At 45.5% G+C, this 5,831-nt stretch overlaps 1 pseudogene; it reads left to right on the plus strand.

Annotated features, from left to right (window-relative positions):
• Positions 1-1,391: 1,391 nt before the first annotated feature.
• On the plus strand, positions 1,392-2,163 carry LOC116541945 (annotated as a pseudogene).
• Positions 2,164-5,831: the final 3,668 nt, after the last annotated feature.

Here is a 5,831-nt window from a genome sequence, read left to right on the forward strand (position 1 = left end):
ATAAAAATTCAAAAAATCAACCACATTGGTGGTGGGCACCTGTAGTCCCAGCAACTTGGGAGGCTGAAGTGGGAGGATGTCTTGATCCCAGGATGTTGAGGCTGCAGTGAGCTATGATTGTGCCACTACACTGCAGGGTGACAGAGAGAGACCCTGTCTCAAAAACAACAAAAAAATTAAGGGCCATTATCAGATCCCAAAAGCTGGCCCTCAGTCAACATTCCATCATGTGAACTGCAGGGGGAAATAGCAGTGGAGAGTATCAAAACTGATAATGAGCAAACCACAGTGACAGAATCAGAGAAGGCCCATCCAGCTTCAGGATACGGTTCCTGGCTAGGCACTGTGGCTCATGCCTGAAATCCCAGCACTTTGCAGTGGCCGGGGCAGGAGGATTGCTTGAGCCCAGGAGTTCGAGACCACCCTGGGCAACATACTAATACCCATCCCCCTTCCCTATAAAAACACAAAAATTAGCTGGGCATGGTGGTGAGCTGTAGTCCCAGCTACTTTGGAGGCTGAGGCAGGAGAATCACTTGATTTCAGGAGTTTGAGGTTACAGTTTTATTGCTTCACTGCAACCCAGCTTTTATTTTTATTTTTTTATTTTTTATTGTTTTTGAGATAGAGTCTGGCTCTATTGCCCAGGCTAGAGTGCAGTGGCACAGTCTTGGCTCACTGCAACCTCCACCTCCCGGGTTCAAGCGATTCTCCTACCTTAGCCTCCCAAGTAGCTAGGATTACAGGTGTGTGCCTCCACACCTGGCTAATTTTTGTATTTTTAGTAGAGACAGGGTTTCACTGTGTTGGCCATGGTGGTCTTGAATTCCTGACCTCGTGACCCTCCCGCCTCAGCCTCCCAAAGTGCTAGGATTACAAGCATGAGCCACCAAGCCCAGCCCCCAGCTTTTATTTTTTAAAAGTGAGACTCTATCTCTCTCTTTTAAAAAAAAAAATATTTTAATTTCAGTTCCGGGGTTACAGTTCAGGATGTGGCAGGTTTGGTACATTAGGTAAAATTGCTTTTTTTTTTTTTTTTGAGAGGGAGTTTCCCTCTTGTCGCCCAGGCTGGAGTGCAATGGCGTGATCTTGGCTCACTGCAACCTCCGCCTCTCCGGTTCAAGCGATTCTCCTGCCTTAGCCTCCCAAGGAGCTGGGATTATAGGCATGTGCCACCATGCCAGGCTAATTTTATATTTTTAGTAGAGACGGGGTTACTCCATGTTGGTCAGGCTGGTCTTGAACTCCCTACCTCAGGTGATCTGCCCACCTTGGCCTCCTAAAGTGCTAGGATTACAGGTGTGAGCCACAGCATCCAGCCCACGATCAATCGCTTAAAAAATTTTTTTTAAAAGCTGGGCACGAGTCTTTTCCGTGGCACCTTGGAGGCATTCAGCTGCTTCAAGATGAAGCTGGACATCTCCTTCCCAGCCACTGGCTGCTAGGAACTCACTGAAGTGGACAATGAATGCAAACTTCGTACTTTTTATGCGAAGCGTATGGCCACAGAAGTTGCTGCTGACGCTCTGGGTGAAGAATGGAAGGGTTATGTGGTCCGAATCAGTGGTGGGAATGACAAACAAGGTTTCCCCATGAGGCAGGGTGTCTTGACCCATGGCCCTGTCTACCTGCTACTGAGTAAACGGGCATTCCTGTTACAGACCAAGGAGAACTGGAGAAAGAGAAAATCAGTTCGTGGTTGCATAGTGGATGCCAATCTGAGCATTCGCAACTTGGCTATTGTAAAAAAAAAAAGGAGAGAAGGAATTGCTGGACTGACTGATACCACGGTGCCTCATCGCCTGGGGCCCAAAGAGCTTGCAGAATCCACAAACTTTTCAATCTCTCTAAAGAAGATGACATCCGCCAGTATGTTGTAAGAAAGCCCTTAAACAAAGAAGGTAGGAAACCGAGGACCAAAGCACCCAAGATTCAGCGTCTTGTGACTCCACGTGTCCTGCAGCACGAACGGCAGTGAATTGTTCTGAAGAAGCAGCGAACTCAGAAAAATAAGGCAAAGGCTACAGAACATTCCAAACTTTTGGCCACGAGAATGAAGGAGGCTAAAGAGAAGCATCAGGAACAAATTGCCAAGAGACGCAGACTTTCCTCTCTGTGAGCTTCTACTTCTAATTCTGAATCCAGTCAGAAATAAGATTTTTTGAGTAAAAAATAAATAAGATCAGAATAAAAAAAAAAAAAAAAAAAAAAAAAGCTGGGCATGAAGACTCACTCCTGTAATCCCAGCACTTGGGAGGGTCAAGGTGAGAGGATCACTTGAGCTCAGAAGTTCAAGAACAGCCTGGGCAGCATCATGAGACGCAGTTGCTACAAAAAAAATTTTAAATTAGCTGAATGTGGCTAAGCTAATTTTTTAAAAAATTAAGATCATAGCTTACTGTGGCCTATCCCTACAACTCCTGGCCTCAAGTGATTTTCTCACCTCAGCCCCCCAAATAGCTAGGACTACAGGCATGTGCCACCATATCAGACTGTTTTTTTTCTTTTTTTTTTTTTTTGCGATAGTTTCACTCTTGTTGCCCAGGCTGGAGTGCCATGGCATGATCTCGGCTCACTGCAACCTCTGCCTCCTGGTTTCAAGCGATTCTCCTGCCTCAGCTTTCTGAGTAGCTGGGATTACAGGCATGTGCCACCACGCCTGGCTAAATTTGTATTTTTGGTAGATACAGAGTTTCACCATATTAGTCAGGCTAGTCTCAAACTCCCGACCTCAGGTGATCTGACCGCCTTGGCCTCCCAAAGTGCTGGAATTACAGGTGTGAGCCACTGCTCCTGGCGTTTTTTTTTTTTGTTGTTGTTTTTTTAATGCTGTGTACCTGTAGTCCCAGCTATATGGGAGGCTAAAGCAGGAGAATGGCTTGATCCCAGGAGGTCAAGGCTGCAGTGAGCCCTGATCATGGCAGTGCACACCTGCCTGGGTAACAGAGTGAGACTCTGTCTCAAAAAAAAAAGAGAGAGAGAGAGATGATCTCCATGAGAGAATGTGGAACCCTCATATGTTGCTGAAGGGATTGTAAAATGGGGCAGTTGCTATGAAACAGGGTCTGGCATTGCCTCAAAAAGTTAAACATAGAATTACCATAAGACCCAGCAATTCCACTCCTAGGTATGTGCCCAAAGGAGCTGAAAACAGGTGCTCAGATGAATACACATACACAGAAGTTTAATGCAGCATTATTCACAACAGTCAAAAGATGGAAACTTCCCAGATGTCCATCAATGGATGAATAAACAAATTGTGGTATACAAACCATAGAATATTTATCAGCCATAGAAAGGAATGAAGTACTGACACGTGTTACCACACAGATAAAGCTTGAAAACATTCTGCTGAGTGAAAAAAGCCACAGGCAGAAAGTCACACATTGCACATTCCACTTATATAAAATATCTATAATAGGGCTGGGTGTGGTGGCTCATGCCTGTAATCCCAGCACTTTGGGAGGCCAAGGCGGGCAGATCACCTGAGGTCAGACATTTGAGACCAGCCTAAACAACATGGTGGATCTCTGTCTCCACTAAAAATACAGAAATTAGCCGGGCATGGTGGTGGGTACCTGTAATCCCAGCTACTCGAGAGGCTGAGGAAGGAGAATTGCTTGAAGCTGGGAGGCAGAGGTTGCAATGAGCTGAGATTGCACCATTGCACTCTAGCCCGGGTAACAAAGCAAGACTGTATGTCAAAAGATATAAAATAAAATAAAATAGGCCGGGCGTGGTGGCTTATACCTGCAATCCCAGCACTTTGGGAGGCCGAAGTGGGTAGATCACCTGAAGTCAGGCATGAGTTTGAGAACAGCCTAGCAAACATGATGAAACCCTGTCTCTACAAAAAATTAGCTGGGCGTGGTGGTGGTTGCCTGTAATCTCAGCTACTCGGGAAACTGAGGCAGGAGAATCGCTTGAACAGGGAGGTGGAGGTTTCAGTGAGTCAAGGTTGAGCCATTTCATTCCAGCCTGGGTGACAGAGAAAGACTCTGTCTAAAATAAAATAAAATAAAATGTCTATACGGGAAGCAGATTGGTGGCAGCCAGGGGCTGGAGGGAGGGAGAATGAAGAGTGGCTATTTAATGGGTATAAGATCTCCTTTAGAGGTAATGAAAATGTTTTGGAACTAGATAGAGGTGATGGTTGCAAAGCACTGTGAATGCACTAAATTGCACTGCTCACTTTAAAATGATTTGTTTTATTTTATTTTATTTTTGAGACAGGGTCTTACTCTGTCACACAGGCTGAAGTGCAATGGTGTGATCACAGCTCACTACAGCCTCAACTTCCTGGGCTCAGGTGATCCTCCTGCCTCAGCCTCCTAAATAGCTGAGACCACAGACACATGCCACCATGCTCAGCTAATTTTTTTTACTATCTGTAGGGAAGGGGTCTTGCTATATTGCCCAGGCTGGTCTCGAACTCCTGAGTTCAAGAGATCCTCTCATCTCAGCCTCCCAAAGTGGTGAGATCACAGGTATGAGCTACTACATCCAGCCTAAAACAGCCAATTTTATTCACTTCAATTTAAAATGTGTATATGCTACTCAATCTAAGTGCAGAATGAAGAGAGCGTTACTCCAACTCATCTGCTGTGTGACCTGAGACAAAGTGGTTGACTTCTCTGAACCTTGGCCTTTTGGTTTATTAATGAAGACAATAATATCTGCCGTGCAGAGTTGTTATTAGGATTATAGATCATTTACATTATGTGTGTGGCACATATATTAGCTATGATGAAAATAGCTAATATTAGCTTTGTGACTGATAACATATATTAGCCATGCTGGGCATGGTGGCTCATTTCTGTAATCCCAGCATTTTAGGAGGCCAAGGTGGGAGGGTCCCTTGAGCCCAGGAGTTCAAGATTGGCCTGGGCAACATAGTGAAACCTTGTCTCTCCAACAATAATGAGAAAAATAATAGCCTGGTATGGTGGTGCCTGCCTGTGGTCCCAGCTACATGGGAGACTGAGGAGGAAGGAAATCACTTGAGCCTGGGAGGTTGAGGCAGCAGTGAGCCATGATTGCAGCATGCTTGGATGACAGAGCAGCAAGACCCTGTCTCAAAAAAAAAAAAAAAAAAAAGAAGAAATAGAAGAGAGCTGTCTTTGTATGGTGAGGGAGGGAGGGAGGGAGGGAGGGAGGGATAAAAAATATATATATATGGGCCAGGTGCTGTGGCTTACACCTGTAATCCCGATACTTTGGGAGGCCAAGGCAGGAGGACAGCTTGAGCCCAGGAGTTCAAGACTAGCCTGGGAAACAAAGTGAGACCTTGTCTCTCCAAAAAATTTTAAAAATTAGCCAGTCATGGTGATGCACACCTGTGGTCTCAGCTACATAGGAAGTTGAGACAAGAGTATCACTTGAGCCCAGGAGGTGGAAGCTGCAGTGAGCCATGATTGTGCCACAGTAGTCCAGCCTTGGTGACAGAGTGAGACCCTGTCTCAGAAAAAAATAATAATACAAGATAATAATAATAATATGGTTAAGTGTAAAATATTGCCAACAAAACAACGAAATAGGCCGGGCGCGGTCTCACGCCTGTAATCCCAGCACTTTGAGAGACCAAGGCAGGTAGGTCATGAAGTCAGGAGTTCGAGACCAGCCTGCCCAACATGGCAAAACCCCATCTCTACTAAAAAATACAAAAAATTAGCCAGGCATGGTGGTGGTGCCTGTAATCTCAGCTACTCGGGAGGCTGAGGCAGGAGAATCGCTTGAACCTGGGAGGTGGAGGTTGCAGTGAGCTGAGATCGTGCCATTGCACTCCAGCATGGGCGACAAGAGCAACTCTGTCTCAAAAAAAAAAAAAAAAA

Source organism: Sapajus apella, unplaced genomic scaffold (genome assembly GCF_009761245.1).
Source record: "Sapajus apella isolate SASKATOON/1434 unplaced genomic scaffold, GSC_monkey_1.0 scaffold159, whole genome shotgun sequence".
NCBI lineage: Eukaryota > Metazoa > Chordata > Mammalia > Primates > Cebidae > Sapajus > Sapajus apella.